Source organism: Oncorhynchus nerka, linkage group LG11 (assembly GCF_034236695.1).
Source record: "Oncorhynchus nerka isolate Pitt River linkage group LG11, Oner_Uvic_2.0, whole genome shotgun sequence".
NCBI classification, from domain to species: domain Eukaryota; kingdom Metazoa; phylum Chordata; class Actinopteri; order Salmoniformes; family Salmonidae; genus Oncorhynchus; species Oncorhynchus nerka.
The window spans coordinates 41,976,466-42,000,197 of NC_088406.1; the positions used below are offsets into that span (position 1 = coordinate 41,976,466).

At 42.1% G+C, this 23,732-nt stretch overlaps 1 long non-coding RNA gene across 6 annotated transcripts in view; it reads right to left on the reverse strand.

The window, feature by feature from the left end:
• Window positions 1-23,732, reverse strand: part of LOC115136886 (uncharacterized) — a 115,874-nt gene that overhangs the window by 74,180 nt on the left and 17,962 nt on the right. For 2 of the 6 annotated variants that reach the window (XR_010465069.1, XR_010465064.1), the window contains one exon: window positions 316-393. This is a non-coding gene — a long non-coding RNA (uncharacterized LOC115136886). Of the gene's footprint in view, window positions 1-315; window positions 394-13,799; window positions 14,058-14,346; window positions 14,540-15,047; window positions 16,401-23,732 lie in introns of all 6 variants that reach the window. The other 4 variants (XR_010465066.1, XR_010465065.1, XR_010465067.1 and 1 more) reach the window with 4 other exon arrangements.

Here is a 23,732-nt window from a genome sequence, read left to right on the forward strand (position 1 = left end):
GATGTAAATGAATCACTAATCACATAAACTCAATAATACTCTTCTGAAATGACTTTGTCAAAGCAACAAAAAAACAGGGTCTTACAATGATGGTGAAAACATTAAGACATTGTGGGGTTATGTGGCTTATGTTAATGTAAAGTGCAGAATTCTTTAATTATATTTTTAAAAAATCAGATTAATTGAATTCTCCAGGGCACTTAATATAGCAGGCTTTTAAATTCAATATTGGTGCAGAATTTCTACTTAAAATATCTAAGGGATGCAAAAGGCCCTCTTTTCGTGGAACGACCCAGCTGATAATACTCTACTCACAGTCCAGAAGTGGTGCTAATCATCATGTGAGGCTGCTCTCTTCCACTCATTGGCTTCTATGGATACTGTCTCTGGTTCCTGAAAAACATGAAAAACTCCAATATCTTATCATCATGCCACCATGTTGACATACACTGAGTATATAAAACATTAGGAACACCTGCTCTTTTCATGACATAGACTGACCAGGTGAATCCAGGTGAAAGCTATGATCCCTTATTGATGTCACTTGTTAAATCCACTTCAATCTGTACAGATGAAGGGGAGGAGACAGGTTCAAGAAGGATTTTCAAGCATTGAGACAATTGAGACATAGATTGTGTATGTATGCCATTCAGAGAGGGAATGGGCAAGACAAAAGAGTTAAGTGCCTTTGAACGGGGTATGGTAGTAGGTGCCAGGCGTAAAGGTTTGTGTCAAGAACTGCAACACTGCTGGGTTTTTCAAGGTCAACAGTTTCACGTGTGTATCAAGAATGGTCCACCACCCAAAGGACATCCAGCCAACTTGACACAACTGTGGGAAGCATTGGAGTCAACACCTTGTAGAAGTCCATGCCCCGACATATTGAGGCTGTTCTAAGGGCAAAAGGGGGTGTAACTCAATATTAGGAAGGTGTTCCTAATTATTTGGTATACTCAGTGTGCTGTATATGGCATGAAGGATCTAAGCTAGATGAGCAGTATCTGATGCTTCACTAGTATCAGTCTATGTACAGAACTGCTGAATCACATGCAGAGAGATGGTGGATTACACAGCACACTCATTTCAATAGAGGGAAAAACAGATGCTGGTTTAAAATATGACATTAACTGAGAGTGAACAATAATCATTGTTGTAAATGATTGTTGCATGACACACTAGATTCGCGACTACATTAGGCAGCCATGATGTAGAATAGAGTGGAAACAAGTAGTGTTTTACGGCCATTATTTTTATTGTAACAATTACAACCCAAATAAAAATGCAATTCCGCTCATTCCTGGCATGTCGCATAATGCCTGGAAAATCTGGGAATCTTTCAAAGGGGAAATTCTCATTTTTTCCCTTTGCATTTCTCAAGACGAGTGGTCTATTCTGGGCACCGATTCAAAAAACACAGGGAAAAAAAACCTCTCTCTCCAAATTAGCCGGCGGTTCCTTTTATTGGAGTGGATTCTGTTCTAATTTTAAAGCCTTTTGTAATAAAAGGTCTTAATTATGACCTTGCATTCCAAGTAGCGGTGGTGTAACCGGAGAGATATTACAGTGAGCCTCCTTCTGGGTGCCCATTAGCCAATAGCCAGGCACTACACCGCTAGTCTCTGACTAGACAGCCTCTCTGCTTTACTGGCAGCCTCTGCGTGTTCCCTCCCAGCCTACCTGGTAACACAGGTAATCAAAGGAGCAGTTAATGCCATGTACTTTGAGTTAACGTCTATAGCGGTGTTGTGTAATTATGTGCGCCCTGGTCATGACTCAGACACGGATTGACTGACAACGGTAGAGCGCTCCTCTGTCTGGTGTAGAAGACACAGCCGTTGGTGTAAGATGTAAGGTAATAGAAAATGGGCAGGTAATGATGCTATTCTGACTGTAGGGTAAACAGGGAAAGGGGGAAAGGAATGAGTATTTCAGGAATATTTTAACTGTGAATGTGTGTTTTGTAGGTCCCCACTGGTATCACAGGTTGTCAACCTAAGTGTATCCTAAACGACATCCTATTCCCTATATTGCAGTGCTTTTGACCAGAGCCCTAAAATAAGTATGCTATAGTATATAGGCTAGGGAACAGGGTTCCATTTCAGACACAACCCCTGTCCCATGTTGTGGGTGGTGTGGACTGACGGACTGAGGGCTAGGATGGCTCCAGGCTGATGCCGGGGTGTACTGCAGTCATCAAGGGTGCTTTGAGAGATGTCAGTATGAGAGAAGCCTTTTTGTGTGTCCTCAAATAACCCAATGTCCCACCCTCCTCTCTGCCTCTCTTTCGCCATTCCAGACCACCCTCCCTCTTGTCGTATCTTCATTGCCTTTCCTCGTTCCCGGCTCCTCGTATCGTTCCATTTCGTTCTCCCTCCTTTCTCTTTGTCGCTCTGTCTGTCATCCGCCTGCCTCTCTCAACCTCTAGCCAACCTTCCACCCCTGTTTCTTCTCAGCATCTCTTCTATTAAAGATCCCCCCCCCCCGTCTATCACTCTATCACAGGAGTGTCAAAGATAGCGACGGGGTGCAATCCAGCCCAAGGGTGGTTTGATTTAAAAAGTATATATACTGTACTGTATATAATATTTTGGGGGTGGAAAACAAACTCAATATTTATTTTTAATGACTCAAACCAAATTAAAACTGAGTAGAAAAGATAATGGACCTAAATTCATAGTTTCTTGACTGTGTCCAACTCACTAATAATCACTGAAATGAAAGCTAGTCAGTCAGGGAGCATCAAACATTCACCAAAAACGATGTACAGAGGACTCTTTTTTGCAAACGTTGACAGCATGGAAATATAACACATTTTCAGTGGGGCCCTCCGGACCTCGTTGAAGACTGAAGGCGGCCCGCGGTGAGAAATTTGTTCCACACCCCTGCTCTATTCCATCTATTCAGTCTATCTTTCATCATGTCCTTTACAGGATACCCACCCAGAGCACAAAGACAGAAAGTTATGGCTAGCCTGTAGCTATCTTCAGGTTGCTACCTTCCTTTCCGCTCCCTCTGCTACAGTTTTCAGATTCATCAGATCCTTTAAAATATCCTACTAGATGTATTTACATTCTAAAATATATTTGATCCAGGGCTTCCGGAGTGACACAGCGGTCTAAGGCACTGCATTGCAGTGCTAGAGGTGTCACTACAGACTCTGGTTCGATCCCAGGCTGTGTCGCGCACAATTGGCCCAGCGTTAGGTTAGGTTAGGGTTTGGCTGGCTGGGATATCCTTGTCCCATTGCGCTCTTGCGACTCCTGTGGCGGGCCAGGTGCATGCACGCTGACTACGGTCGCCAGCTGTACAGTGTTTCCTCCGACACATTGGTGCGGCTGGCTTCCGGGTTAAGCGAGCAGTGTGTCAAGAAGCAGTGTGACTTGGCGGGTTCGTGTTTCGGAGGACGCATGGCTCTTGACCTTCGCCTCTCCCAAGTCCATACGGGAGTTGCAGCGATGGGACAAGACTGTAACTTCCAAAATTGGGGTGAAAAGGGGGTACAAAAATATATATATATTTGATCTATAAAAAGATATAGGCTAATACAGACATACCTGTACCCCAAACCCACCATCTATCTCTCTCTCACGCTCTCTCTCTTCCTGATGGAGGGAGGGTGGGGTAATCCACACTGGTTGCCATGACACCAGACAGCCCTTGCTCGGTGAAGGGTCGAAGCTTCCTCTCTGGTCTATTTCTTCCACAGAGGAGTGAGTAAGTGAGTGAGAGAGTGAATGAGTGTGTGTGTGTGTGTGTGTGTGTGTGTGTGTGTGTGTCTATTTGTCTATGTTAGTGTGTGTGAGTGTGTGTATATAACTCCATTCTTGTGTATTTTATTCCTCTTGTGTTACTATTTTACTTTTCTTATTATTTTCTTTTACTCTGCATCGCTGGAAAGGGCTCATAAGCAAGCATTTCACAGTGAAGTCTACACTATTCGGCGCATGTACAATATTGAACCATTATTATTTTAAAACTTCTAAATCAAACTCTGATTTTGCCTTTGCTTATATCTGTATTCCATTTCTTCCCAAACATAACACTTTGTATTCAAGACAAAAAGTTAATTTATTTTCCACATTTTTGCAGTATTACTTAAGCGCCTTGTTGCAAACAGGATGGATGTTTTTCAATATTTTATTCTGTACAGGCATCTTTCGTTTCACTCTGTCATTTAGGTTAGTATTGTGGAGTAACTACAATGATTTCTCATACCATTAAACTCTGTAACTGTTTTAAAATCATCATTGGCCTCACTAGGGTAGCCTAGTGGTTAGAGCATTGGACTTGTAACCGGAAGGACTTGTAACCGGAAGGTTGCAAGTTCAAACCCCATGAGCTGACAAGGTACAAATCTGTCGTTCTGCCCCTGAACAGGCAGTTAACCCACTGTTCCTAGGCTGTCATTGAAAATAAGAATTTGTTCTTAACTGACTTGCCTGGTTAAATAAATATATATATTTTTTTAAATGGTGAAATCCCTGAGCAGTTTCCTTCCTCTCCAGCAACTGAGTTAGGAAGGATGTCTATCATTGTAAGGACTGGGTGTATTGACCACTATTATTGAACATGGAATGAATCCTTGCAACTTATTATGTGTGGCGGTGGCAGGTAACCTAGTGGTTAGAGCATTGGGGCACTAACCGAAAGGTTGCTGGACTGAATCCCCGAGCTGACAAGGTAACAAATCTGTCGTACTGCCCCTGAACAAGGCCGTTAACCCACTGTAGGCAGTCATTGTAAATAAGAATTTGTTCTTTAACTGACTTTCCTAGTTAAATAAAGGTAAAATTGAAAAAATACGATTTGTTTAAGCACATTTTTACTCCTGAACTTATTTTGACTTGCCATAACAAAGGAGTTGAATACTTATTGACTGAAGACATTTCGGCATTACATTTTTTATTAATTTAAAAAAATGTCTACAAACAAAATTCCACTTTCACATTATGGGGTATTGTGTGCAGATCAGTGAGGCTGTAACACATCAAAATGTGGAAAAAGTTAAGGGGTGTGAATACTTTTTGAAGTCACTGTAAGTCATGCCGACCCGAGTTAAGTGAACGCAAATGGAATGTATTCCCTTTCTATGTACTTTTCTCTCTAAGCATATTCTGACCTTGAATTTAAGCATGAGAATAGGATGCTATTCACCCACTATTCATTTGGGGCAAAAAATATTTTCAATAAGAACAAATATCATTTTTACAGCTATTTAAAGCTGGTGGACAAAAAATGAAAGTTACTTTTGGTTTTGGTCCACCAGCTTCAAACAGCTGTAAAATCTATATTTTCTGTTATTGAAAATATATTTAACAGAGATTTAGATAATACAATGATTCTCTACACTAAACTGAAATTGAGCGAACAGTGTAGAATTTTTGCAATCAGGAAATGAATGATTTCCACTAGACAGATGCTGCTCCGGCGAAAGGAATCCATACGCGAATGAATATCACAGCGAAACCACAACACTGGAACGTAAGTAATACTGTGAAATCTATCATTCCACTATTAGCACCAGATATAAAATGAACATTTTCTGAAATTACAAAGCAAAAATAAAAATAAATCCTATGTAGCACCTTCAATTGATCCCTAATATTCTGGACTGTTCTCTCCATATATTCGATTGACTCTAATTAAAGGTACACCAAATTGAAATGGATGGATTTAAGATAAATGTAATAAAAAACCCATTGAATGAAAACTCAAGTTTGAGGGCTTTCAGCAGTTGGGAGGGCTTTCAGTGGGAGGGCTTTCAGCAGTTGGGAGGGCTTTCAGTGGGAGGGCTTTCAGCAGTTGGGAGGGCTTTCAGTGGGAGGGCTTTCAGCAGTTGGGAGGGCTTTCAGTGGGAGGGCTTTCAGCAGTTGGGAGGGCTTTCAGTGGGAGGGCTTTCAGCAATTGAATTAAATGTATTCAGTGCTCGCAAGCGAACCATGCATGGAAAGCCTGTTATGCACCTGCATAAGGTAAGTCTGAATACCAATCATTTAGAAGTGTGTAGGAAATCCATGCATAGGAAAGGAGTCTGAATTGGGCCCAAGGTAAAAAAGAATACACTTAATGTGTCATGCATCAGATGCAGCATGCAACAAAAATGTATCATGAATAAAGTGCAACGCTATCTTACTTCAACACCATGTAATGAGCCTCTTTTGAAATATTGTGTGTAATCATGCTCATCCCATTTACAGTAATGTAGACAACATGCAAAACAGTAAGGGGCCGATTCCAACTCAGGAAATGTACGCCTTTCCTAGGCACACCTTTCCTAGGCATTTCTCAGACTAATAATTTACGCAGGTGCGTAATGAGCTTTGCAGGTGTGGTTCCCTTACGCGCTGAATACATTTAATTCAACTGCTGAAAACCCTCCCACTTACTGACCAACAGATTTTCTCATGGCATTTTTTTGTACATTTATCTTAGGCCATCCCTTTAAATGTCAACAGACTAGAATACATAGAGAGAACCGGTTCAGAGTATAGGGATCAATGATAGAATGCCATCTATGCATCTTTGTATTCGTTTCAGCACCAACTGGTAGATTTAAAAATACTCTAATCTTATAGATTATTTTGGCAAACTTTAAAAGTTAAAAGTTGTGTCTATGTCCTCTTTTGTTGGCCTAGTCTTGTTAAATGTTTCTAGAAAGTATCGTTTTTCATTAAAAGGTGGCAAAAAAGTGTACACTAGGTGTTGAACAAAAGTCCTATTAATCTACCCTAATTCTCAATGTTCATGGAACTGTGTGACAAAGGTCCAGTCCTCATAAACCATGTGCCAGGCTCCAGAGGCTCCAGGTTTAACCTGTTACTTGTGGTCTGAGTTCCATAATGATTCATAGAGGCTACATGTCCCAACATTAACCTAATATGATCCGGTAATGTTAGTGACCCTCAGGAACAACTACACAGGCGTGACAGAGGAAAGAAAGGTCAACGGAATGAAATGAAATGATGCAGAATGTAGACTACAAATGGAAGAAAACTAACACCTAAGTGACAGTTATAAATGTATGTGGGTATTACTGACCGTGGCTCCCGATAGTGACTAATATTTAACATGGTAGAAATGGTCAAATAAAACGGAGAAAAGCCCGGGTATATAATTGAAACGTTCTAAAGCGGATACATAAACGCAGCAGGTTCAGCCCCACAGAAGCCTATAGCGTGGGTCTCCAAATTTCATCCACGCAAATTATGATGGCACACAGTTACAATTCTGAATGATGGCACAGCTATTTATAGCCTACTTCACTGTGGAAAAGGGGCCACAATACATTTCATGTTAATATCATTTTCAGTTTGCTTCGATGTGACTGGTTTCACATTCGTCTTCCGGGATCATAAGAAAAAAATGATCTAAAACTATTTCTATGTGTATTTACAATTCCCTTCTTCAAGCGGATTACTAATTGATCTAGCTATTATCGATAGCTCTTATCAATTTATAAATGAAAATGTGTGGAGAATGCTGTTATTTCTATAGGAGAAAATAAGTCGATGCTTTTCGACTTTGAACCGGCAGGTTGGCTCAACCTTGCAAGTAAAGGTGGTGGAATTATTCAAGATCGGAGTCAAGCTCAGAATATGGTGTATCTGTAGACACACCTCCACCACACCTTCATTACTTACATCTCCAAGCCGAGTGAATAGCGGGTGAATAGCATGCTATTTTCATGCTTAAATTCAAGGTCAGAATAAGCACAGAGAGAAAAGTGCATCAAAAGGGAATAATGTTCAATTTATGTACGCTTAACTATGAGTACAGAACAGCTTGTATTCTAGACTGTATACAGTATCTCTTCCCCCCACCTCAATCTCTCTCTTTCTCTCTGCCCACCCACTCCCCCACCACTTCTCTCTCTCTCTGAGTCCTCCACCAACTCCTAGCTAATAAAACCGTCCACTCTAGCTAGCTTCCCATTCATCCCAAGGCTCCAAACCTGATGAATAATTTAGCAGTCTATATTTCCAGCCATCTGCTTCTCTTTGCCTGGCCATCAGTCCTCCTCCTAGTCTACGGACACTGGCTGCCTGCATAGCCTTCAAACATACACATACCTATTCACACCCATAGACATATGCAGTACATAGGCACATTCATATACATTGGCATACATATTCATACTCGGTGTCCATAATTGACTTTAAATGGTGTGCTTCTCATTCGCATAGTGGAGGAAGATAGCCACAGATCATTATAATGATAAAGCCATGACAGCCATGTCATATTTGTATGAATTTATTATACTTCTGTGAAGTAGCTGACTTTTACTCAGCATGCAACAAAAGTGCAACTTAAGGGAAATGTACGACAAACGCAGCAATCATACTTTTCCCTCTGTAACGACAATCAAAATGAATCGCTGTCATATGAACACCACCTTAAAGCTAAAACGACTTTCACCAGTCCAAATGCCACTTTCTGGTCATGAACCTGCTGCACTAGCCAACACCCACCAGCAGAGGACAGAGTAACCCCTCTGTCCCCTTTAACAAATGATTCTCCAGAGAGGACCATACCAGGTTCAACGCCATACAATAAAACAGGGTTAGGGTTCTGATCAGTGAGGTTCACGATGACAGCAACAATCTTCATCTAAAAACATAATTACATTCATTTTGATATTGACACAGCACATGGTTATGAGCAACTAAAACTGGCGGACATCTTGAAATGACTGTTTAGATGGGGTTGCTGTGCTGTGCTTATTGAAATAGATCATTTGAGAAAAAAATCAGATGATGGGAAAAGCTGGGAATCCCTCCCTCCCTCCCTCCTTCCCTCCATCCCTCCCTCTACTGAACACTGTCCTTTTCTCTGTTAAATTACAGCGCACAGAGATCAAGCCCCTGGTGGAGCGCCAACACAACCAGCCTCTTTGTTCAGGTGAAATTCTTCCCTGGTATCTCCGGCTCCCAAACTCCCGAGCTGCGTTTACTCAGCTTAAAGAAATGAGACGAGTCTTGTAGCTAGCTGCTTGGCGCCCACCCTCTTCCCCAGCCATCTCCATAGACAGAGGATGCGTCCCAAGTGGCACCCTATGTCCTATATAGTGCACTAAAAAGAAAATAGGATGCCGTTTGGGACCATAGACAGAGATGAGCATTTAAAGATGCACTTGTAACAGCAAAGATAATCCAGTCGTTCTTCGGGTGCAGGCCTACCCTGTAAACAGGATTTATATGGTGCCGGCATAACCTAGACATACCTGAGGTAATGATATTAGGGATCATAAAAGGCATTCTATAAATGTAACATATGTCTCTGTAGTGTCATAAAACGAAATACCAGGGTAAATTAGGTTCATAAAAGGAAAGCTGCAGTGAAATGGGGATGTGTATGAAATGACAGCACTGGATAAGCCACCGTGCCATGACAGTACCTAAGGAAACCACAGTGAAAACACTTTTGGTTCAGTGAAAAACCCCACATTTGTCTATTGTATGAGAGGTAGCCCAGCGGAATGAATGTGTGGCTCACTGTGCTCCCTGCCCTGACAGCTTCCCCACCCATCCCAGACACATTAAATATCAGCCCTCCAGCATCGGCAGTTATGTGTGTGTGTGTGTGTGTGTGTGTGTGTGTGTGTGTGTATACATGCATATATCTGTGTGTACACACGTGTGCGAGCGTGCATGTGCGTACATTGGTCTGTGTATATGTACAGTATGTGTGTAGGGGTGGCTTGCTGTATCTTCTAAACATGACTGAGCCCAGTCTGGCTGGCCCAGAAAGAGAGAGGAGGTCAAACATTCATGTTACACTGCCTTTACACACACTGACAGATGCTGTCGGCTTTGATCTAACTTTAGCTGATCCACTCTTGTCTGTCAGTTCGCTGGTGGTGACTGCATGGTCAGGAAGCAGCTTAAAGGTTCTGCTTGTCCTGCGCCACAGAAAGATAAGCTATGCAATCTAACACTATGGGGAGAGGTCCAAATCACAGGCAAATACAAACACCATTAAGGCAGTAACCCTTTGCTTTTCAATGCTTTACAGCTGCCTTTCAGTGCACAACCAATCGCCCAGGCAGGGACACTACCTTGGTCTCCGTGCCACATAACATATTTCCAGGAACCGCAAGCTACTGTGGTGTGTGTGGCTCTGTGTGGACGTAATGAGGAGTTGTGAGGAGTGACAGTTAAAGGGGAGAGGGGGGAAGAGGGCATTAGGGAGGGGGTGGGGGGGTTGCAGTGTGCCAGGCACTGCACACAATGGGGTTCGCCCGCCACGGAGAGAGCGAGAGAGAGAGAGCAGGAAGGAATCTGGCCGCTCTGTTTCTCTCTCCCTCATTCCCTCTCTCTCTGTCTCTCACTGGCTCAAATAGGAGAGGAGCGGCGAGGGGAGAGGAGAGAGAGGAGAGGGGCTAGGTGAGGGGAGAGGAGCTGGCTGCACTCGGAGCACTGCACGGCCAGGCTGAACTGAGTGAACTGCACCAGAGTGTTTGCTGTGAGGTCAGAGAGTCCAACATTCCTCTGGAGCTGTGTGTTTACACTGCTTGGGAGAGAAAGAGAGAGAGAGAGAGAGAGAGAGAGAGAGAGACAGAGAGAGAGAGAGAGAGAGAGAGAGAGAGAGAGAGAGGGGGGGCAGGGGGGAATGAGGGGGCTTACAAAACGGGAACAAATCAACGTCCCGTCTCTCTTTGTGCCATACAGTCTCGTCCTGCTCTACTCTACTCTAACGCTGAACCAATCCAACACTACCTATCACTTGAACTGGGTTTTTGAATCATCACAAACTTTACATTATCTGTGAAGAAAAGCAACAGGCTGACAGAGTGTTTATTATTTAAAGCCTGGGATCAAGTACAGATTTTTGTACGTTTGCAAGATGTGTGGTTTATTTAACGTTAATAATTTATGTGTTGAAAAGTTGGGAGAAAACTGAAAGGAGCCGAGTTAAGTCTGGTAATCAAACACATATTTCTCTGTGTCTCTAGAAACACACATGTAAAGGGAACTCCAACAATGGTAAATTCTGCAGAGTGAATTTCTTCTTTTTTTTAAATGTAAAACTCACAAAGTGAGATTCTACATAAAACTAGCTCGGCTTAACAATTGTGAAAACCCCGGAGCCTATGGTAAAACTAGAAACGACTCATATTGCTATTTATATTGATTTGATTCTGTTTATTTTACATTTACCATTTACTATAGTATACAAAAAATACATAGTTTCCATCAAACATTCTTCAGTACAATTTAAATCCAAATCACAAAAAAATGTAATGCTATTTGTTAGTAAATCATTGTAAAAATCAAACTAATTTTCTGGTAAAAAATTTCATAAGCATTTCCTTCTTAAAGCTTATTTTCTAATGAAGACACATAGTACAGTAAGTAGTTCCTATGGAATAATCTCAACTTTAAAAACTAAAACCACCTTTGTCTTTACAAAATCCTTGCATCATTATTATAGAAATAGAACGTGTTAAGTATAAATTCTAGATCATGATCTTGAATAAACATGACTGGCTCATGCAAAAATTGCAATTTTCACTATTAGCTACTACATGATCTTGGCTTAATAATAGGCAGACATATGCCATTCACCATTCATGTACATTGCTCATACTTATTTAATGAAATGCATTAAAAAAACAGCTTGGCCAAAGATACAGTGGTTTTATGATAGTGGCCCTCTACCATTAAATCAACCAGACCTCTCTCAGATCTGGGCCTGTGTTCAAAAAGCATTTAATAAATAAAATGACATGGACAGGTAGGAGCTGATCCTAGACCAGCACTCTTAAACTGAGAATCTTTGTGTAAATGGGTACTGGTCTGCTGTACTGGGACTCAGAGCTGGGACGATCAGAAGTGCAGTTCAACGGAGAGATTTTCATTCACTGAATAAAGATGTTTCCATTCCCCCTCTCCTGGACAGTCAGACATACTACACGCCGAGCACTAACACTTTAGGTAAGAACATTTGGCAACTGAATGAATCTGTCCACTTTTATAAATAGCATGTAATATTATCTATTGGTTGAAAGTATTCTCACAATCTCAGAGGCTATAATGAAGAAAGTATACAATTTACTGACTATACACTATAGAATTCTAAAGGGGCGATTTCTACAGTAATCCTACAAAATTTAGCGAGTTAAAAGAATACGTCATTGTAAAGATTTTTGCTTTATGCTAAATTTACTACTTTGAAATATATGTCTATTTAATTGTACTTTTCCATTTGTAAAGTACAAAAGTTTCTCTCTCTCTCTTTCTCCCTCTCTCCCTGTCTCTCTCTAGTCTCCTTTAGTTTCCCGTCAAACACTTTTTTTGTGGCTAAATAATCACACAATTTCTCAACAAAAGAAATGGAAAATGTATTTGCCAGTGTTTTACTAGTATATATAACAGGGGTCCCCTCAGAACCAAAGAGTTCAGATTGCTCTTTTTAGGAAGCCTCAGCAATCGTGATTACAAATCACATCCAATCTGCATAAAACAATAAAAAATAAAAAAATAAATCCTAATGATTGATTCCAGAAATAATCTCTGTTTCATCTGCCATTATGTGCAACCATGATCAGGTTTCTTGACTTATACTATAATGATTTAGAATTACCATTTGAATTGCACGCGTTGGTTGCCTTTCAGGAAATCGTCACATCTGGCATCTGCTCGAATGTCATTTCAGCAAATCAAACCTGAGTGTTAGACTATTGGTTGTCTGGCATTCAAGACTGTTTAATCAATTTCAGACTGCTGCATATGAACACCAGTTGGTAGGAGCTCAAGTATGCACCCTGACAAAAACAAATCTAATACTGAACTACAGGGGAGGAACACGGCAAAATCCTGATAATTATTTAATACATTTTAAATCTGCTGACTAAGACGATAGGGTGAGTTACAAAGTTGCTTAGATGGTCTATTTTACATTTCTGAAGCTGAAATATAGGAGATTGAAAAGACATTATACTAGCTTCAGATGACAGCTGTAATGCCACAGTATAGTTTCATTATTGTGGGAGTAGAACTTAAAAACAGTTTTTTAAAGCACAGTCAAAATTGAGAAACAAAAACAACAGCAGCTTATCAAGAACAAACAGGCACCAGACTATCCAAATGAACTGAACCATCAAATTCTCTCACTTTTTTTTACCATCTTTCATCAGAAAAACAAACATGTATTATTTGTTGAAACATGTCATTCAATTCAGAACAATTTGAGTCAGTACCAAAACCTTCGGCTCTGTAAATATATCAGTTAAGTATTTGAGCTCTGTCCTTCAATTTATGAACGTCTACAGCAATAAAATCAAGTCACAGACAGATTGAGGAAATGATAGGAGGAAGTGCGCTTTGCTTCCAAAGGTTGAGCTATCCTTCATAGTTGTGTATTCTTTTGGTAAAAGTCCTGACGCACAAAAACAATATAAAAGATCCAAACTGTCACGTCGTGCATTTGTGTGTGACTGGTGGTTGTGTGGATACGTTTACCAACGGCCTCAATTTTGCCTTGCTCTCCGAGCAAACAGAAAATGCTCAGTGATTTACTAAACAGAAACATGCACTCTTTAGACCCACGGCCCCTATAGGTGAACGGCTCTAACACTACATTTTAACACTCAATTTAAGGGAAACATGCACTTAAAAAGCACTTAGTAACAACTGACAGGTAAGAGGTAATTAAAAACTATCTTTACCCAGTGGAGAGATGGACAAGGGGGATGAGCGAGAGACAGAATGAAGAGGTATATGATAAGGTGGAGGTTTTGGCAGTTCAGCTACCGGTTAAGGGGATAAGGGGACAATGTGAGAGAGAGAGGGAGAACTCACTGTGGCCAGACCTCCATTCCTCAGCTCCCCAGGAGGTACAGCCACAGTCACAGCCCCAGCAACCAGCTCTGCCGCAGGGGAGCGTAGCTAGACACCCACCCAGGACATCAGTTCCCCAAACAAACCACTCCGGGAGGGAACCATCGCAAAGGAAAAGGCGGCAGGATTTTTCCAATGCAGCTGGGCACCGGGCAGCTGCCAAATCGCCGCCACGCTTCTCTTCTTCTTTTCTCTCTCTGTCAATCCCTCGCTCCAGAGCTGAGAGAGGCCCAGGATTGGGAGAGCGGAGGGAGAGAGAGAGGAGAGAGGGAGAGTCAGCCGCACAGACACAATAGATAGCCGTGGCTTTGACAATGCCTTCCCCAAACGCCAGAACATTTGCTCCCTCTCCATGACACCCGCATTCAGCCAGACAGACTACGCTGGACACAGACAAAGGTAAGTGCAAAGAAGGATGGAAAGAATGGAGAGAGCAAGCAGGGGATAGCAGAGGGGAAAAAGGGGGTTAAGGATAAATGGAAGATTAAGATCGGCGAACTGCACTCACCTTTCGTCCGACTCTTTGTTGTGTGTGTTTCATTAATTTTCCGAATTTTTTCATAGTAATCCATCACAAAGTTTGGGACAGAGTACTGCAACTGTAATGCGATGAGTACTGTTTTGTATTTTCATATGCAGCCTTGCGCACTTTTCAGAATATGGGAAGTGTTTTTTCCCCCGCATGCGGTCATTGTCCAGTCCTAGTTGGAGATTACACAGAAAAGGAAAGGAATGTGAGATAGTCAGCTCAGCTGTTGATGTTTTGCTGTTGTTTGCCCTGAATCCTTCCTGCTTCTCTACACAGTTGCGGCATAAGGACTTTCTTGTCCCCCTCCCTCTCTTTTCACTCACAAGTATAACAGTAAGTATAAGTAGTGCCAATGAGTGTGTGTGTGCGTGCGTGCGTGCGTGCGTGTGCAGAGGGGGGGTGATTGCGTGTCTGAGTGTGTGTACGTACATGAGCGTGTGTGTGTGTGTGCGTGCGTGTGTGTGCGGAGGGGGGTGATTGCGTGTCTGAGTATGTGTACGTGCATGAGCGTGTGTGTGTGTGTGTGTGTGTGCGTGCGTGCGTGTGTGTGTGGAGGGGGGGGTGATTGCGTGTCTGAGTGTGTGTACGTACATGAGCGTGTGTGTGTGTGTGTGTGTGTGTGTGTGTGTGTGTGTGTGTATGGAGGGGGGGTGATTGCGTGTCTGAGTGTGTGTACGTACATGAGCGTGTGTGCGTTTGCTCGCACATACATCCAGTGTGTTTTAATAAGGCACTGGGTCAGATGTGAAGACCTGTCTTCAGCAGCTCATTAAACCTCTCACACCAATCATTCAACAGGAGCCTGCCTATAGGACATGGGAAACACAGGAGAACAAAGGTACGGTGCACCCAATAGCACCTCCGCTACGCTACCCGACAGAACAGACCCACTTCTCTTTTTCTTAAACAATCGCAGCTTGGCTGTGCACTATGGGCAGTAACAATTCCCTTAGTAAGAAACAGACAGTTCTGCCCACTCCACAATATATTGCAGCTACAGGGGCTGTGCATACAGGTGTAGGATCTTAACTTGATCACCTTTATGCAGGATAACTTTCCTGCATAGCAGGAAATGTAAGACATGTAGTGTATTTTGTCATTTTGTCATTTCAGACTTGATTTTCCCTTACAAAAAAATAATCAACCCCTACAAAAATGTCCATTAATTATAATTCCCATAATAATTTCCATTGCCTGTAGCTGCAGGAGTATTTTCCTGATGTAGCAAACTGGCTCAAATTAAGATCCTACATCTGTAGTTTCATATAGACAGACCCAGGCGAGAAAAAAGCTTGTTTTTAACGGTTCAGCAGAGAGAGGAAGCCAGGAGGAAACGTGCAACAAAGCAGGCAGAGGAGGAACTTTTCTAGTGAACTTGGTAAGGCAAATACTGTATGTGGCAATGGAGGAGAGACTATGGAGTCTTGGCATTTACTGTCTCTTAAAGACTGGGATGTAGGATTTGATTAGAAAACTATAATACATACAAATATACAGTAGCCAATTGAAAACTACCTACCTGATCATCATGTTCAACCTATAATTGAATTAAACATAAATAGCTTATAAATAGTATATCTAATATCTTAAATACAGTACCAGTCAAAAGTTTGGACACACCTAATTTTTGAAAATATTTTCTATGTTGTAGAATAAAAGTGAAGACATCAAACTATGAAATAACTCATATGGAATCATGTAGTAACCAAAGTGTTAAACAAATCTAAATATATTTTAAAGTTTAGATTCTTCGAAGTAGCCACCCTTTGCCTTGATTACAGCTTTACACATTCTTAGCATTCTCTCAACCAGCTTCACCTGGAATGCTTTTCCAACCGTCTTGAAGGAGTTCCCACATATGCTGAGCTGATGGCTGCTTTTCCCTCACTCTGCAGTCCAACTCATCCCGAACCAGCTCAATTGGGTTGAGGTTGGGTGATTGTGGAGGCCAGGTCATCTGATGCAGCACTCCATCACTCTCCTTCTTGGTCAAATAGCCCTTACACAGCCTGGAGGTGTGTTGGGTCATTGTCCTGTTGAAAAACAAATTATAGTCCCACTAAGCGCAAACCAGATGTGTATCGCTGCAGAATACTGTGGTAGTCATGCTGGTTAAGTGTGCCTTGAATTCTAAATAAATCACAGACAGTGTCACAAGCAAAGCACCCCCACACTATCACACCTCCTCCTCCACGCCTCACGGTGGGAACCACACATCCGTTCACCTACTCTGTGTCTCACAAAGACATGGTGGTTGGAACCAAAAATCTCAAATTTGGACTCATCAGACCAAAAGACATATTTCCGGTCTAGTGTCCATTGCTGTGTTTCTTGGCCCAAGCAAGTCTCTTCTTCTCATTGGTGTCCTTAAGTAGTGGTTTCTTTGCAGCAATTCAATCATGAAGGCCTGATTCACGGTCTCTTCTGAACAGTTGATGTTAAGATGCATCACCATCACACCTCCTCCTCCCTGCTTCAAGGTGGGAACTACACATGCAGAGATCATCCGTTCACCTACTCTGCATTTTAGGAACAAAAATCTCACATTTGGACTCATCAGACCAAAGGACAGATCTCCACCTGTCTAATGTCCATTGCTTGTGTTTTTTTGGCCCAAGTATGTCTCTTCTTCTTATTAGTGTCCTTAAGTAGTGGTTTCTTTGCAGCAATCCGACCATGAAGGCCTGAATCACGCAGTCTCCTCTGAGCAGTTGATGTTGAGATGTGTCTGTTACTTGAACTTTGTGAAGCATTTATTTGGGCTGCAATTTCTGAGACTGGTAACTCGGATGAACTTATCCTCTGCAGCAGAGGTAACTTTGTGTCTTCCTTTCCTGTGGTGGTCCTCATGAGAGCCAGTTTCATCATAGCACTTGATGGTTTCTGCAACTGCGCTTGAAGAAACTTTCAAAGTTCTTGACATTTTCCAGATTGACAGACCTTCATGTCTTAAAGTAATGATGGACTGTCATTTCTCTTTAATTATTTGAGCTGTTCTTGCCATAATATGGACTTGGTCTTTTACCAAATATGGCTATATTCTTTATATACCACCCCTACCTTGTCACAACACAACAGATTGGCTCAAACACATTAAGAAGGAAAGAAATTCCACAAATTAACTTTTAACAAGGCACACCTGTTCATTGAAATGCATTCCAGGTGACTACCTCATGAAGCTGGTTGATAGAATGCCAAGAGTGTGCAAAGCTGTCAACAAGGTAAAGGGTGGCTACTTTGAAGAATCTCAAATGCAAAATATATTTGGATTTGTTTAACACTTTTCTGGTTACTACATGATTCCATACGTGTTACTTCATAGTTTTGATGTCTTCACTATTATTCTACAATGTAGAAAATAGCAAAAATAAAGAAAAACCCTGGAATGGGTAGATGTGTCCAAACTTTTGACTGGTACTGTATATATCAGTGAAATGCATGTAATCAAAATATTCCATTTGAAGAATGTTACTACAGGGTACAGTCTGACAGCGTGGCCATATCTTATGCATGCAGTTTGTGTACAAATATGATGTGTGTGATCATGGGGTCAGTCTGTCTCCGAAGACCGAGAGAAAGAGGAAGGAAGAGATGACGAGAGGGAGAAAGGGAAGAGACAGGGAGACAGAGATAAAGAGGAAGGAAGAGATGACGAGAGGGAGAAAGGGAAGAGACAGGGAGACAGAGATAAAGGGAGAGCGAGAGAGAGAGAGAGAGAGAGAGAGACAGAGACAGGGAGACAGAGAGAAAGAGGAAGGAAGAGATGACGACAGGGAGAAAGGGAAGAGACAGGGAGACAGAGATAAAGAGGAAGGAAGAGATGACGAGAGGGAGAAAGGGAAGAGACAGGGAGACAGAGATAAAGGGAGAGCGAGAGAGAGACAGAGACAGGCAGACAGAAAATAAGAGAATGAGATAGAAAGAGAGAAAGAAAGAAGGGGAGAGATGGAAAGAGGGAGGGAGGAGGGAGAGTCAAGGCGAGGCCAGGCCAGGAAGAAATTGGGTGTCTGGTGCACATGCCCAGAAGAATAAGGCTGCTCGACACTTCTTAAGTCTTCACTTGTACTCCATGTATTATTTATATTCCCCACTGCAACTGTCTCAGAGGAACATTGACATGTGTCTCTGTCTGATTCATAGCAGCTATGGGCCCTAGCACAGTGCACTGAGGAGCCATTGCCATCCGTTTGATCAAAAACCTAGGGAAAGAGTCTGTTGATGGGGACATCGACTCATATAAATGAGTTATAGGAGGTGTTACCAAACTTGGTTACTTAACGCTGGTATAATGCATTATGATGCGGTTCAAATGCAATGGAATACGTGTCACAAGCATGTATGACCTTCTTAAGATATGTTATTATCATCTCACAATGATCCTGAATGAATAGCAGCCATTTTGAGTCAAGTGACATAGAGGGGTATAACTTTTTGTAAGACATTATAAAGGCTCATGCATGTTTATAACAAGTAGGCCTAATGAAGCATTATACAGTAAGTAAATCAAATGTTACCAGTGATAAACTTCTCCATGGTTCTTTTCTCAGACAATCTCTAATCACCAGGGAAGGTGACGGAAACTTTCCGCCCCCCCTTCTAAAATATGTTAATCCTAATTTAATTAATTATTAGATAATGATCATTCATGAGGATGAGGACATTACAGCAACATTCTGCGAAAACGGAACCTTTTTTATTAGCATAGCTTTCAGTTCAAGACACCTGAACACAGCACAAGACATGCTATTACTAAAATATCATAGAATTATCATATATGTCGTGTATGATATTCTGTCACATTCTCACCAACAAACTCAAATCACCAAATTACTCACTACAATTATGCCCGTATGAGTTATGCGACTCAACAAAAACAAACTTTTCCAGATGAACATAAATTCACCCCTGTCTGTATGCTACATCCCTAGGGTACTCCTGGCATATTTATTCATAGTCTGGAAGTGCCCAGAGGTTCTCACCTTTTGGCAATCTGTGGATTCATCATTATTAGGTATTTTGTAAAACCCATCCCATGTCTGCCCAATGCACTACTGCTTAATGATGACTCGTCACTGAATTTAACATAAAGGCAGAGAATGATTTGGCTTGCCGCCTTAACAGCAGCCAAGAGCTGTTTGCCTTACGATGGCAAGCCCCATACACTTTGCCACACCAAATGTACAGTCCCAGTCAAAAGTTTGGACACACCTACTCATTCAAGGATTTTTCTTTATTTTTACTATTTTGTATGATGTAGAATAATAGTGTAGACATCAAAACTATGAAATAACACATATGGAATCATGTAGTAACAAAAAAAGTGTTAAACAAATCTAAATATATTTTAAAGTTTAGATCTTCAAAGTAGCCACCCTTTGCCTTGATGACAGCTTTGTACACTCTTCGCATTCTCTCAACCAGCTTCATGAGGAATGCTTTTCCAACAGTTTTGAAGGAGTTCCCTCACATGCTGAGCACTTGTTGGCTGCTTTTCCTTCACTCTGCGGTCCAACTCATCCCGAACCAGCTCAATTGGGTTGAGGTTGGGTGATTGTGGAGGCCAGGTCATCTGATGCAGCACTCCATCACTCTCCTTCTTGGTCAAATAGCTCTTACACAGCCTGGAGGTGTGATTTTGGTCATTGTCCTGTTGAAAAACAAATTATAGTCCCACTAAGCGCAAACCAGATGGGATGGCGTATCACTGAAGAATGCTGTGGTAGCCATGCTGGTTAAGTGTGCCTTTCTAAATATATCACCGACAGTATCACCAGCAAAGCCCCCCCACACCATAACACCTCCTCCTCCATGCTTCACGGGGGGAATCACACATGCAGAGATCATCCGTTCACCTACTCTGCTTCTCACAAAGACATGGGGTTGGAACCAAAACTCTCAAATTTGGACTCATCAGACCAAAGGACAGATTTCCACCTGTCTAATGTCCATTGCTCGTGTTCCTTGGCCCAAGCATGTCTCTTCTTCTTATTGGTGTCCTTTAGTAGTGGTTTCTTTGCAGCAATTTGACCATGAAGACCTGAATCACACAGTCTCCTCTGAACAGTTGATGTTGAGATGTGTCTGTTACTTGAACTCTGTGAAGCATTTATTTGAACTGCAATATCTGAGGATTGTAACTCGAATGAACTTATCCTCTGCAGCAGAGGTAACCCTAACTTGTCACAACACAACTGAACTACTCAAACGCATTAAGGAAAGAAATTCCACAAATTAACTTTTAACAAGGCACACCTGTTAATTGAAATGCATTCCAGGTGACTACCTAATGAAGCTGGTTGAGAGAATACCAAGCATGTGCAAAGCTGTCATCAAGGCAAAAGGTGGCTACTTTGAAGAATCTCAAATATATAATATATTTAGATTTGTTTAACACTTTTTTGGTTACTACATGATTCCATACGTGTTACTTCATAGTTTTGATGTCTTCACTATTATTCTACAATGTAGAAAATAGTTTAAATAAAACCCTGGAATGATTAGGTGTGTCCAAACTTTTGACTGGTACTGTATATATTTATGGACATAGGTCAACATGAACTGTCAATTTCCCGACTGCATGGTGCAAAATCCGAGAATATTAACATATGGACTACAGCATTTGGCAGTATAAAATCATGACTTTAAGATATGTACTGAAGTAAGCAGGTCCTGTGGGTGGGATGTGGAGGTGGAATAAATGTATTTGTGTATTGTCTGTTGGTTTGTTGTTTTTTGTTTGTCAGCTAAAAAAATTATCAAAACTTGATCACAAAAAGAAGTATGATGTTGTAGCGAATCCACAGGTCTGTGGTTGAAGTCTCATAAAGCAACTGCTCTAAACATGAGTAGTCCAGACAGGACAGAAGCTGTCTGGGGAGAGGGATTTTAGTGGATACTTTGGTAGAAAAGGCAGGGAAAAAATACCCCCCCAAAAAGAGAACGAATCTCCTTTTTGGCTGTTCAAATCCTTCAATAGGAGAGTTCATTCAGAGTTCGCTCACAAGTCGACAAAAAACAACATTCTTCGTAAACATAGCATGGGTGGAAATTGACTTGGTGCATCTTTAATGAATGAGATTCTCGCTTTTTGAATGGGATCATTTTGGGCCAGCAAATAAAAGCTTAGCTGCGTTCGAAAACACCAAATCAGCTGGAGGCACTTTATAACTAAGTGTAATTAAAGTGATACATCACAACTAAACAAGCCTCATTTCTTTACAACAACCCTGTATCTCTCACAGGCAGACAATTGTCTTTGCACCAAGGAGACAAAAGCACTGCAATAATTAGCATGAAAACAAAGATGGGCGTCGGTGTGGTGGTAAACGAGCAGTGAGCTCATGGAGTGTTGACCACCTTCCAGATGTGCTGATCAATACAGTGTCTTTTGACTGGTATCGACACACAGCACCATGTGTGAAACTGTACAGCCGTGGAGCCGTGCGGGCGTTCTGCATTCAGAGCATGCCGTTCTCCCAGCAGTGGCGAGAAGGAGTAATAAAAATGGTGGGTCCAAGTCCAGGCTGCAGAGGAGAGCAGCACATCTGCAGCCAGCCAAAGCGGACTGTGGTCGCTGGTGTGTGTGTGTGTGTGTGTGTGTGTGAGACGCACTGTGTGTGCAGGGCTATCAATCACACCCACCATAGGCCCTTCACCTATGCATACGTGCGCATGCACACACACGCATGTATGCACATGCATACACACACACGCATACATACACGCATACACACACACTCTCTCCCTCGCATAAGACTAACACACACAAACACAAATGCAATCTCTTATCTCCTAACACACACACACACAATCATGCACTTAGTGTCACTGCAGTCAGATTGATTAAAGTGAGAGAGGGATCAGGCTTTCCTTTGCATTTCTGCACTTATTAATTCACTGACTAACTCAGGCTGACGTGCTTGGGGAGAGAATCCAGTTAAGTGTGTGGGAGCAATTAAAGCTACACCCAGAGACATACAGTAGACCACTGTTCTACAGAATGCCTCTGTTTTGATGAAAGAATGAGGTACTTTTGATCAAAGAGCAGCAGTAGCTTTTCACATTTGAAAAATGAAAGCCTGTATTCCATACAGAACTCACAAATGCATGTGTCTAGTAGGTTCTGGAGTAGGCATGCAATCTCACAGAGCTTCTTTGCAATCCAGTAGAAAATCAATTCACTTCAGTTTTCATCATATATCTTGACGCTGGTCCTCACAAGTGTACTTAAAGACGTAATCCTTAGATGCACTTCATCTTACAGCAATGACATACACTACCTTTCCAAAGGTACGGTAGACTCTTCTATGTGATTTCAATGCTGCATGTGAAGTGACTGAGATATGCAACATAAAGATGCCACAGTAGGTTGGCATCCAGATCTTAAAAATAATGACTGCAATTCACAGATACCCCTTGTCTAGGCCCGGCAATTGACATCGACAGTAAAATATCTAAGCAATACTGGAAATAGACAATGTTTTTTGATGGACACCATTCTTTTGAAGACAGAGGCATGTCGAGTGAAGTATACAGACAGACAGACAGACAGACAGACAGACAGACAGACAGACAGACAGACAGACAGACAGACAGACAGACAGACGGACGCAGACAGACAGACAGACAGACAGACAGACAGACAGACAGACAGACAGACAGACAGACAGACAGACAGACAGATAGACACAGACAGACAGACAGACAGACAGACAGACAGACAGACAGACAGACAGACAGACAGACACAGACAGACAGACAGACAGACGGACGGACACAGACAGACAGACAGACAGACAGACAGACAGACAGACAGACAGACAGACAGACAGACGGACAGACGGACGGACGGACGGACGGACGGACGGAGGGACGGACACAGACAGACAGACGGACACAGACAGACAGACGGACACAGACAGACAGACAGACAGACAGACAGACAGACAGACAGACAGACAGACAGACAGACAGACAGACAGACAGACAGACAGACAGACAGACAGACAGACAGACAGACAGACAGACGGACGGACGGACGGACGGACGGACGGACGGACACAGACAGACAGACGGGCGGGCAGGCGGGCGTGCGGGCAGGCGGGCGGACAGACATATCATAAACACTGTAAAAATAACTCTGCTTTCTATGCATCCTCTCTTGCTACAAACAACCTGACAAATAGCTGGAGCCAGGATGAGTTACAATGTCACCAGCAGTCTACCAGCAATGAACCGACTGACCGGCCCTCTGCTTCACAATCTGTGTCCTGTGTCTCTAATGTTCAAAACCCCATCGGCAACAAACAAATCACACCTGTTCCCTGTTAAAGTACCACCAGTAGCTCGTTTTGGGATTGGGGAGG